Source organism: Balaenoptera acutorostrata, chromosome 10 (genome assembly GCF_949987535.1).
Source record: "Balaenoptera acutorostrata chromosome 10, mBalAcu1.1, whole genome shotgun sequence".
In the NCBI taxonomy this organism is placed as follows: domain Eukaryota; kingdom Metazoa; phylum Chordata; class Mammalia; order Artiodactyla; family Balaenopteridae; genus Balaenoptera; species Balaenoptera acutorostrata.
Genome location: NC_080073.1, coordinates 97,035,812 through 97,048,650, shown reverse-complemented (window position 1 = coordinate 97,048,650; position 12,839 = coordinate 97,035,812). Strand labels below are relative to the sequence as shown.

Here is a 12,839-nt window from a genome sequence, read left to right as displayed (position 1 = left end):
TCTAAAATAATAGCCATCCTAACAGGTGTGAGGTGATATCTCATGGTGGCTTGGCTTTGCATTTCCCTGATGATTAGTGACGTTGAGCACCTTTTCATGTATCAGTTGGACATTTGTGTATCTTCTTTGGAAAAATGTCTATTCAGTTCCTCTGCCCATTTTTTAATCAGATTTTCTTTTGCTAGTGAGTTGTATGAGTTCTTTTTGTATTTTAGATATTAATCCCTTATCACAAATATGATTTATAAATATTTTCTCTCATTCCGTAGATTACCTTTTCATTTTGTTAATGGTTTCCTTTGCTGTACAGAAGCTGTTTAGTTTGATGTAGCCCCATTTGTTTATTTTTGCTTTTGTTGCCTTTGCTTTAGGTGTAAGCCTCAAAAATCATCACCAAGACCTATGTCAAGGAGCTTATCACCTATGTTTTCTTCAAGGAGATTTATGGTTCCAGGTCTTACATTCAAGTCTTTAATCCATTTTGAGTTGATTTTCGTGTACAGTGTAGGATAGGGGTCCAGTTTCATTCTTTTGTATGTGGCTGTCCAGTTTTCCCAGCACCATTTATTGAAGAGACTATCCTTTCCCAACTGTATATTCTTGATTCCTTTGTTGTATATAATGGACCACACATGTGTGGGTTTATTTCTGGGCTCTTTATTTTGTTCCATTGATGTATCTGTTTTCATGCCAATACTATAATATTTTGATTACTATAGCTTTGTAATATAGTTTTAAATTAGAAAGTGTGATGCCCCTAGCTTTGTTCTTTCTCAAGATTGCTTTAGCTATTAGGGGTCTTTTGTGGTCCATACAAATTTTAGGATTGCTTGTTGTAGTTCTGTGAAAAATGCCATTGGAATTTTGATAGGGATTACACTGTTTCTATAGATTGCTTTGGGTAGTATGGACATTTTAACAATATTCTTCCAGTCCCTGAGCATGGAGTATCTTTCCATTTATTTGTGTCTTCCTCAATTTCTTTCATCAGTGTACAGGTCTTTCAGATCCTTGGTTAAATTTATTCCTACGTATTTTATTCTTTATGATGCTTTTGTGAATGTGATTTTTTAATTTCGTTTTCAGATATTTTGTTTTCAATGTATGCAGAAGCAACTGATTTCTATATGTTGCTATAAGCATAGATACTCCAGCTTTCTTTTGTTTTCCACTTGAATGGAATATCTTTTTCTTTCCCTTCACTTTCAGTTTGTGTGTGTCCTTAAAGCTGAAGCAAGTCACTTATAGGCAGCATAAAGTTGGGTTTGTTTTTTTATCCATTCAGCCATTCTATTTTTTTTTATTGGAGAATTTAGTTCATTTATATTTAAAGTAATTATTGAGAGGTATAGATTTATTACAATTTTGTTAAGGATTTTCTGCCTGTTCTGTAATTCCTTTTTTCCTTTCTTCCTCTCTTGCTCTCTTCCTTTGTGATGACTTTCTGTAGTGGTTTGCTTAGATTCCTTTCTCTTTATCTTTTATGTGTCTACTATAGGTTTTTGCTTTGTGGTTACCATGAGGCTTACATAGAACAAATTATATTTATAACAGTCTATTTTAAATTAATAACAACTTGTTCAAATGCATTCTAAAGCTCTACATTTTTATACTTCCCCACTCCACATTTTATGTTTTCTTATGGTGTTTGTTTTTATTTTCACAGTTGATTTACAATATTATATTAGTTTTGGGTGTACAATATAGTGATTCAAATTTTTTATAGATTATACTCCATTTAAAGTTATTGTAAAATATTGGCTATATTCTCTGTACTGTACAATATATCCTTGTAGCTTATTTTATACATAGTAATTTGTACCTCTTACACATTTTATGTTCTTGATGTCACAATTTATATCAAACTATCCATTAACAAATTACTGTAGTAACAGTTATTTATATATATCTTCTTAATAAGATAAATTTTCTTATTAAACCAGCCAGAATTGGTTTCTGTTGCTTGCAATTAAGAACGAAACTACTATTCTTCTATACCTGGAATGTCCCCAGACCTCACCAGCTGAGGGTACAAAAAAGCTGAGGTCAGTTTACTAGTTAGACACTTATTTTGTTAGTCAAACAGCTTGTGTAACTACAGTATCCCAAGGTTGTTGTATCCCAGCCCCAATCCAGCCATCAGATGATAGCAATTCAGCTGACATATTAGCTGCAACTTCATGAAAGGCCCCAAGCCAGAACTACACAGCTAAGCTGTTCCCAAATTCCTGACCTACAGAAACTGTGAGATAATGAATGTTGTTTAGAGCTGCTAAGTTCTGTCATAATTTGTTACACAGCAATAGATAACTAATATAAAACTGTGTCCTCATTCTTTGCTTATAAAGTACTGAGAGCTCTTATTTTTTAAAGTCAGTTTTATTGAGTTATAATTTATATATACTAAAACTCATCCTTCTTTCATGTACAGTCTTATGGGTTTCAACAAATATATGTAGTCATATAATCCTCACTACAGTGAAGATACAGACTATTTCTCTCCCCCAAATTTTCTCATGACCATTTGTAGTCAATCCCTTGCTCCACCCCATCACCTGGCAACTGATCTGATTTTTGTGTCTACAGATTTGCTTTTTCCAGAATGTGATATAAATAGAATCATACAGTATGTTGCCTTTTGAGTTTGGCTGTTTTCACTTAGCATAAGGCTTTTGACATTCATCCATATTGTTGCATATGTTATTCACTTGTCCTTTTTTATTCCTGAGTAGTATCTCATTGTAAGGCTGTACCACGATATGATTATCCATTCACAGTTGATGGACATTTGGGTTGTTTCTACGTTTTGACAATTAAGAATACAGCATCATAAGTCCCTCACCCACCCTTGGGTGTATAAAAGGAAAAATATTCTTTGGGTATAGTTGTTAAAATGTAGGTGTCTTTCCTGAACCTTCATGGGGGAACAGAGGGGAGCTTTTGCTCTCACTTCAAGCCAAGTGAGGAGGGCTTCAGTAAACCCCCCAGAGAGCTTGACCTGTGTCCCCCTGGAGGTGGAGGGACTCAGGGATTGATATCCAGCATGTACCTGAAAAAGCCCAAAGGTGGGATGATGCAGCTAGAGGGACCTAAGGGGCAGAGCAAAGAGAGTTAGGGTTGTGTTGGGAATGGCTTCATTTCCAGAGTTTGGCAGGGAAAGGTTTTTCATGGACGTTTTTTGTAAGCTGAATGTGGCCCCGTGGAAGGGGAGTTGGCTGGTAGTTTTCATAGAAAATATCCTGTCCCACAGGCTTTCTGCCAGGGTAGAGATGGCCTCAGCCAGAAAAGGTTCAAACACACCAAGATGCAGAGGTTCAGGAGGCTTGGACTATGTCAAGGGAACTATGGATAAACGAACCCTCCCAAATTACACAGGTCGCCCACAACAGGATGAATCAGGATTTGGAAGCTCCTGGGACTTTGATCCTTATCTCTGAAGTACCCTGGAGACCAAGTAGCAGGGTGGAGAGGTCTCAGAAGAGAGATGTCCTCAAGCATGGACCTTCCCCACTTAACCCTCTCCTCCCCCTACTCAATAAGTGTGAACAGCCTTCCATTTGGTGGTAAACACTCATTAAGTGTGGAGAACGCAGACATCTTATTGGAGATGGATGGGGGCATGAAAGGAGAGCTGTATCTTCAGATAAAGGTGGAACGGAAGAGACCCAATGGGGAAATTCTCTTTGGGAGAGGGTGTGGTCATTCTTCCAATATCTTTAAAAAGATAAAGGTATTGCATCCACCCAAAAAACCAACAACAAACTGGATGTTTTAAACATGAAAAGAAAAGGACAGGGCTCTCAGACATTAAGAATACAGGTATGGGCTCCTCCACACCTCACCATCCAACCCTGAAAGACTGTTTCCTTCTCATTGCTCCAGACTGTCTGATGTAGCCTTGTCCTCACAACCTTACACTCCTCGTCGCACATCCTGCAAACACCTGCAACCCCATTTCCTGTCCACCACCACTCAGTTCACCTATTCGTGTCAATGTTACTTCTTCAGCTTGGGCTGTGTGCACGGTTGCTATAATATATGTAGGCCTACCCTATGCACATGCACTGACCAGCTGCAGGGGGTAAGAGCCGCAAGCCTTGGGTGCTGTGTATGTGGAACCCTCTTAGGGCAGGGTCACACTTTGTGTTAGCCACCCCTCAGGACTCACACTGGAGCCTAAAGAACCTGAGGGGCTGTGCAGAGAGGGCCTTGCTCTCTTGCCTTCCTCCACGAAAGACCCAACACACACGGGGGTGGGAGTGGCCTCGTGGTGTTGATGTTACATTGGCACGATCTCATGGAAGCAGGTTGGAGCTGAGAAATATAGAATCGAGTGGGGCTGGGATTTTGCACAATCTCTGGATTGCGTTTATGTCTCTTGCAGTTGTGTGATCTTGATGCTTATTTTCTTGTTGCTCTCCCTTAGAAAGTTTTAGCCTTCTCCTAGTGTGTCAAAATCAATCAGTGAAAGACACCAAGCCTAGGGGTTTATGTCCAAGTTTATATTTGTACCAGAGGCTTACAGAGGACAGTCCCCGCCTGAGGGGGAGCATGGTACTCAGCAAAGTGAATGGCCCCAAGAGGACGTAAAAGTCAGGGTGGGGGAAGATTGTCTTTCCAGAGGTAAAGCTTGACATGTCTGAATTTCACTAAAGGAAGGAGGCAGAACCAACTCCCAGTATATGTGCTCCTAAACTCTTACATCACCTCCCTGGTTATCCCAGAAAAACCTCTGTAGATAGAGTGAGTTATCAATAAACTGTTTTCTGCTTATTTATTTTTTAATTGTTTTGTGCTGCTAGGGACCCACAAGCAACATGAAAGAAAAAGTAATTTGCTTCGTCTTCAATTTAGTAAAGACAGCCAAGCCATTATCCTCTGAGTTCTGGGCTGCTTTTCCTGCGAGCTTGTTCATTCATTCATTTAATACATATTAAATGAATTCATAAATTGAGCATCTCCTATCAGGCACTGTGAGGGACTGGAAATATCACGGTGAGCAAACAGAGACAAAAGGGTCATCTTCAGGGAAACTTACAGCCTGGTGGGGAGAGAAAATTTCATCACATGAACAGAAATCTATTTGAAATCTTCATTGGGCTAACTGCTATGGTGCTGGAAGAGCCTGCATCTCACCTAGTGGAAGCAGGGGGAGCTGGGGTCAGAGAAGGCTCCTTGAGGAAGTGACAACTGAGCTGAGGCTGGAAGGATGAGAGGAGTTACTATGGAAGGAATGAAAAATGAACATTCCAGGAAGAGGGACCAGCCTTTGTTTTGGAAGAACAAGGCCATCAAGAAATTAAGCTGGAGTTGCTCTAAGGATGGAAAAGATGGTGGTTGATGCTTCCAGAAGAGGAAGTAGCCTGACACTGGTGGAAGAGTCAGCTTTTGTAAGCCTGGAAGAAGGGATGTGGTTGAGGGATGTGTGCTGGGTAGCTGTGGGTGGTGACCCCTGGGGCTTGATGGAATGCGATGCCTCAGAGGGGGCCTAACCTGTGGGGGGTGGCAGAGGGCTATATATTGGGCCTTTGGACCACGGAAGGTTGCAGTGAGGGGCACTGGGCCTTCCCCACAGCCTGCCTTCCCTCCTCCCCCAATGTCTGAATGAAGGAAAGGATTAACACTTGATGGCTAACACCATAAGCACGAAAAGCGACGAAACAACAACACTTTAATGAGTAGCAGTATATGTGGTGGCACGGACCCTTGTGTCTGGAGCCAAAGCGCTTACAAATCCCAGTTCTACTATACAACAGCCTTTCCATCTTGGGCAGTTACTTGACCTCCTTGGGTCTCAGTTTCCCCACTGAGGGGAAAGTGGGGATAACCCTATATATTTTATCGAGTGGTGGGGAAGATTTCAATTGGTTAATACATGTGAAGTTCTTAGAGGTGTCTGGTGCAAAGTGCCACATACATGTTAGGAAAATATAGCAGCCAGATGTGAGGCCCTTCTCCAATTTTCTTGGACCCCATAGGGCCCTGGAGGCTGGTACAGCCTGCAGGAGCAAGAGAGGCTCCAAAGTGGGCTGGATTTCCAGCCAAACCGAGGGAAGTGGTTGAGGTCTGAGTTGGGAAAACAAATGTTACCATAACATTCTATGCAACCGAGTTCCCAGACCGCTTGCCTTTAGGATTACTGGCGCACCCAGAAGCAGTTCTATTCTGAGAAAATTAGTGCTGGTGGTAACCCTGAATCAAAGACAAAGAAAGATGAGTGATTTTACGGGCAGACACGTGGAGCCACGTGGGTCACAGAGTCCTCGAGGACTTTAAACTGTTCCCTTTGGACATGGGGTTAGGATCTCAGCACCGGCACTCAGCTTTGGTGGGCTGGCCTGGGAGCCCCGCTAACCATCATTGGAAATAGCGTCTCAGAAAAAGCCGACCTATAATTCCAAGTGCTCTGTCGCAAAGTTGTGCGATCAACTGCAGGCTCAAGGAGGAAAGCAGCTCGTCATTCACAACACGTCTGGGAAGCTCACAAAGACGAAGTAAGATCCTGTCCCCTCCCCCCGGCCGGCCGTCCCCCAAAGAAAGAAATGCAAAAGAACAATCTTGTTCGACGATGAACAGGCCCAGGGAAGCGCCCCCCAAGGCTTGGGAACCCAGCCAGGTGCGCGTCTCCCGCAGGGGCCGCGGAAGGCCGGACACGTGGGTCAAGCCGCTCCGCCCCCGGCCTCGTCGTCCCGCCCTCGGCCTCGTCGCCCCGCCCCCGCGCCAGAACCGCAGCCGCTGCCGCCGCTCGGGCCTCCTGCAGGTGCGTCAGCGCTGGGGCCAGGCCGGTGTCTGCGCGGCCTTCCTGAGCTCCGGCCTGGGGTCCGGCAGAGCACGCGTTCCCGCGGGGCCGAGCTCAGCGGCTGGGTGTGGACCGGGGGCTCACCGGGCCGGGCGCGGAGGCGGGGCCAGCCGGCCAGCGGCGCGCCTGCGCGGCTCAAACGCACCCGCCGATTCCGGGGTCCAGGATGGTGGCGAAAGGGGGAGGGGGAGCGCGAGGGGGAGGGGAGCGCGAGCGGGAGGAGGAGCGCGAGGGGGAGGGGAGCGCCCCCAACTTCCACGGGTGGACCCGGGAGGCAGCCCCGGCCGCAGCCGCACGTGCGGAGGCCCGAGGCCCGGTGTTTTCCCGGCACAGCGCGGAGGCAGCTGCGGCCCGAGAGACGAGGGAGGGGCGGAAACGAGGTCGGAAAGTCATGTGGCCGGGGCAGGTGGGCCTGGTAGGCCTCTGTGAAGGGGGAGCCCCTGGGGGCCCCGGGCAGGACGTCCCCTTGGAGTAGAGTCACATCTGGGCACTGCAGCAGCCCGGGTGGCAGATGTGGGGTGGCCTAGGCCTGCTGGTGGGCGTGGGAGGAACGGCCAGATGCGCAGGTAGTGTAAAGCTGCAGCCCTCGGGATTTGCTGAGCTGTCGGGCTGTGGGTGCGAGATGCTGAAGGAGAGGAGAAGTGGGCACCAATGAGGATGGTGCCCTAAGGCTTTGTAGGAAGAAGTTTTGGGGAAAGTTCCGGAGTTCGGGCTTGGCTGTGTGAGGTGGGAGCCATGTGTTGGGCGCTGGAGGGGGCAGTGCCATCTTGAAGCCCTGGGAGGTTGGGAGATCCAGCGAGGTAGGAGAAAAACCAGGAGAGGATGGCGCCTGGAAGCCGGGAGGAGGAAGTGGTTCCCGGAGAGGTGATCAAATGGGTCAGAGGCTGGACGTGATCAAGTAGGAGCCTTGGGTTTAGCAAGGCTGGTGACCTTGACAAGAGCAGGTGGTAGTAGGGGAGAGGGAGTGAGTCTGCCAGCGTCGATACCTGGGCGCTAGAGCATTGCATTTATTTAGCTCATAGGTGTTCAAAAAGTATTTAGTGAACACCTGTGTAAGTTTTTGCAGTTCCTTTGCAATGTACTTACTGTGTATTTTATTATTTTTTTATAAATTTATTTATTTTTGGCTGCGACGGGTCTTCATTGCTGCCACGTGGGCTTCCTCTAGTTGCGGTGTGCGGACTTCTCACTGTGGTGGCTTCTCTTGTTGCAGAGCATGGGCTCTAGGCGCATGGGCTTCAGTAGTTGTGGCTCGCGGGCTCTAGAGCGTAGGCTCAGTAGTTGTGGCGCACGGGCTCCGTTGCTCCGCGGCATGTGGGATCTTCCCGGACCAGGGCTCAAACCCGTGTCCCCTGCATTGGCAGGCAGATTCTTATCCACTACACCACCAGGAAAGCCCATTATCATGTATTTCAAATTAATGTTTTGTAAATTATTTTTTCTCTCGAATTCCTAATATAACCTTACATTTATTGTATTTTTCAGAATTGGTGGGGTGCCCCCTTTATCAACAGGGAACCTGAGGCATTTTTCTTTTTTTCTAATTGGGTAGGTGAGTTTCCAGTTTCACAAGAAAGCCTGGTTAAGTGGGTACTGCCATTCACCCAGAGTAATATCAGTGTTTGGGAACCTATCCTGCACCCAGAAAGCTCCCAATGACTGTGATGAATGAGTTTTTCTCTCCTGAGGCCTTTCTTCCCACCTGAAGGTAAAATCAAGGCAGGATAATTGGGGGCTTCACCCAGGGCAGTTTTCACCCCTGAGGGCTTTTGGACCAGATAACCTGAGTTCTTCCTCCTCTGACTCAGCACAGTGGGAACCTTCTACCCTACCACTGCACCACCCAGGTGTTTGCTTTTGCACTTGAATCAGGTTGTGAGCTTGTGGAAGCTAGAACCACTGCCCACCCTGATCCCTCAGAATCGCAGATAAATGTTGGCACAGAGGTTGCTTCCAATGAATACTTTGAGGTAGCATCTTGAAAATAGACTTACGTTCTGAGCATTTACAATCATGGAGATAAACTTCAGGTGGCACTGTTCTAAAACGTAAAAGTTTTGTTCTTAATCTCTCCTTTGTTTTCACATTTACTGAGAGACTTGGAGAACATCTTGTAAGTTAATGGAAAATTTAGCAAAACAATTCCTACATTCATTTTTTAAAAAAAAGTCATGTGATGACTAATAAAACAGGCAGTAGACCTGTTTAGTTTTTGTAACCCGTAAGACCAAAATTATCTCACTGATGCATTACTTCAGATAGACATGAAAAACTTAGACTCCACTAATAAATTAGTATGATAAAAGATTTGAAATAAAAAGAATATACATATTTAAAAGGAGTATTTTTTTTTTAAATGGCACAACTTTTTTTTTTTTAACTTTGGGTTTATTTATTTATTTATTTTTGGCTGTGTTGGGTCTTCGTTTCTGTGCGAGGGCTTTCTCCAGTTGCGGCGAGCGGGGGCCACTCTTCATCGCAGTGCGCGGGCCTCTCACTATCGCGGCCTCTCTTGTTGCGGAGCACAGGCTCCAGACGCGCAGGCTCAGTAATTGTGGCTCACGGGCCTAGTTGCTCCGCGGCATGTGGGATCTTCCCAGACCAGGGCTCGAACCCGTGTTCCCTGCATTGGCAGGCAGATTCTCAACCACTGCGCCACCAGGGAAGCCCAAAAGGAGTATTTTAATTGTATACAATTCATGAGTTTGTTTATATGCATATATATGTTTATATATATATAAAATATATGTGTATGTCAGTAGACATTATAATTCACATAAGATGAGAGCTAAAGCTGTCTTCCCCCAAAGTACTTGCTCATTGCATTTCCTAGACAAACAATCTAGATACTAGTGGTTTTTGGAAATATTGAAACATGAGCAAGGAAAACTCTTTTCCATTTTATTATTTTGAGTTCAGTATTATGGTGAAAGTAATTATTATTACTCAATAATGAGAACATTTGAATAGAAAAACTTAGATGAAAAATTAATAACATTTTACCCAGATAATACAAGTCTTAATTTTGTCAATTCTAATTAAAAACTCCTTCTTAATATTCTCAAATTTTTGACAACTCTTTATAATTAGCAACAAATTCAATACTTAAGTTCAGAGTAGAATGAAGGTTTGCCTTCATTTCACAACTATCCAGCAGAAGACCCACCATTTAGACGCTCATGCAGAAGAGCTGTACATATAGCAGTATAGTCAATTGCTTTATGTTGATGCCTTTGTTGATTGGATTTTAAATCCTTAAATCCTTTTAAATTCTTAATGACTTTAAAAATCCTACCTTCATGTCTAAGAAAAAATATGACAGTTTACTCAGGAGTTGGTCTAGAATTCTTTGAAAATAAGTGGTAATGTTTTCTAACATTTAAAAACTTACAGAGGAAGAAAATAATGTTCTGGATCAAATTGATGTCTCCAGATTTAAATATTAGAAAGCAACAGTGCAATCAAACATCTTTGAGAGAAATAACTGAACATATTAAGCACAAAATAGCATAAGTAACTTCATGCAACATATAAGGAGCTTTTAGTAAAGTGAAGCAGTTTTGGGAACATTAATCTTTACAGTGTTCATGAAGATGTGCAAGTTTAACATTTATCATCTATGACTATCTTAAAGCCTCAGCTGGATCTGAGAAAAACCCCTTTTCTTGATAATTATTGAAGCTGAGTGATGGGAACACACGTACGAGTTAGTAATACTATTCTATTTTTGTATATGTTTAAATTTTTCCATAGTTAAAAAAATAAAGCATAAACTGTAGATAGTTAACACCGTTATTGAGGTGTTCAAGTAGTTAGTTTTTCCAAATCAATTGAAGTTTGTCAGAAGCTTATGCCCATGCTGGTGGAAAATCCTGCCAAGCTGTTTTCCTCATGCTTTCTTTAAATAAAGCACTGGGGGGCTTTTCAGGATAGTCTGGCATCCCCATTGTTGTGGTCTGCAGGCTGCCCACCAGAGTGGCCCTCCTTGGCCACTGGGCATCTGAGCCTGCCCACCTTCTCCCCCTGGCAGCCTGTCAGCCAGGGGCCTTTTTTGGCACTATCTTTGCCTCTGACCTCATGACTCCAGAGGGTCTTGTCCCCTGAGGTTGTTCTGGAAACCAACACTACACTATTTTTCTCTAACCTACTCTCTTTTTCAGAATTCCAAGCTACTTGTCCAGTCTTTTCGATTAAAGCAGAGACAGGTTACAGTGAAAATTTGTTGACATTTTGTTTGCATGAAAGTTAGTTTGCTTCTTGTTGTTTTTAAGTGAGGTTTATTGAAATGCAACTCATATACTGTAAAATTCACCCTTTTGTTATACAGTCTATGAGTTTTGTAAAAACACCACAAAATAAAGACATAGAATTTTCCCTGGCCCTACCTGCCTTCCCCTTCCCTCAGTCCCTGGATACCGTGGAGGTGATTTCTGTACCTATAGTTTTGCCCTTTCAGAGTATCATATAAATGGTCTCAAACAGTAGGCAGCCTTTAGGGTCTGGCTTCCTTCACTTAGCATAATGCTTTCCTTTTTTCAAAAGAAAGCAACTTTATTTTTGAAATAATTTTAGGTTAATAGAAATGTTGCAGACATAGTATACAGAGTTCCCATGTACCATTTACCCAGTTTCCCCTAAGGTTAACATCTTACCTTACTCAGTTTAGTACTAGTTTAGATCTAAACTAGGACGTTTACATTGATATAGTACCATTAACTAATTGGCTGACTTCATTCAGATGTTGCCACTAATGTCCCTTTTCATGTCTTGAATCCAGTCCAGGATCCCACAGTGCATTTAGTTGTCATGCCTCCTTAGTCTACAAACTGGGACATGTCCCCAGTCTTTATCCTTCATAACCTTGATAGCTTTGTTGAAGAGTACTGGCCACTTTTGCCATAGAATGCTTGCTCAATTGGGGTTTGTCTGATGTTCTCTTACAATTAAATTGAGCTAATGCATTTTGGGGGAAAATACCACCCAAGTGATGTTTTGCTCTTCTCATGGCATCATATGATAGATGAAGATGAAGTAGTATGAAAGAGGTAGATGAAGTCAGTATGTCTTAGAACTGGTGATGTTAACTTTGGTTAGTCGGTTAAGGTAGTATCTGCCAGGCTTCTCCACTGTCGTATTACTATTGTATAATATTTTGAAAATGCATCCATGTTGCATGTATTACCAGTTTTTTCTTTTTATTGCTGAATAAGATTTCATTGTATGGATGAATCACAATTTGTTTACCCTTTTAAAAGTTGATAGACATTTGGTTTGCTTCCAGATTTTGAGCTGGCACTGTCTGATAGGCCTGCTGAACATAAATAATTTCACAGAACACCAACATCAGACAAGGCCACCCTGTGATCGCGATGAATCCGGACAAAAATAAGACAACTCCATAATTAGGTCTGAACCCAGACATAAATAAGAACTTTGTCTAAACCACAGAAATGGCAAAACACCCTCCTATCCTGGCTAATAGGAGGGCTGTTGCCTCTTGACCAATCCCAGCTCAAGCCTCACTTCACTCCTTCCTCCTAGATCACACTCACTGAATTATCCAATTAAAGTATACTTTTTCCTGACAGCATCCAATCCAGATCAAAGCCTCCTTCCTGACCCTCCCCAGCTTTACCCAGCACAAGCCCGAATCCTGTAATGAATCCTTTCCAACACATCACCAGGTCGCCTGCAGCTCCTTACCGTGAGCTGCTCCGTCCTGGCACTTGCTCAGCTGCAGGTGTGTTCTAGACTTCTGCTGGAGAGCACTGGCAAACAATATATACACACACCTGTTGAAAATCCTCACTTCCACTCTTGTCGCCATACATCCTACTTCTCACCCCAATTCTTGTTACTAATTTCTTGGGAATTCTTCCATTTTTTTTAAAACACAAATGCAAGTAAGTACTATGGTATAACTTGTATCCCCCTTCCTTTCTCTTACAAGACACTATTTGCACCTGACTTTTGTCGCTATTCTGGAAATCTCTATCGGATTAGAGGGAACAACTCATTCTGTTTTTTAACATGTGAAATC

The 12,839-nt window shown here is 43.4% G+C and overlaps 1 protein-coding gene across 7 annotated transcripts in view; it reads left to right on the top strand.

Annotated features, from left to right (window-relative positions):
* Positions 1 to 6,699: 6,699 nt before the first annotated feature.
* SIRT5 (sirtuin 5) overlaps positions 6,700 to 12,839 on the top strand; it is a 28,028-nt gene continuing 21,888 nt past the window's right edge. Inside the window, exon 1 of one of the 7 annotated variants that reach the window (XM_057555426.1) lies at positions 6,700 to 6,760. The gene's annotated coding sequence lies outside the window, so the exon portion shown is untranslated. Of the gene's footprint in view, positions 6,865 to 7,025; positions 7,206 to 7,246; positions 7,366 to 8,306; positions 8,348 to 12,839 lie in introns of those variants that run through there. The other 6 variants (XM_057555427.1, XM_057555425.1, XM_057555432.1 and 3 more) reach the window with 6 other exon arrangements.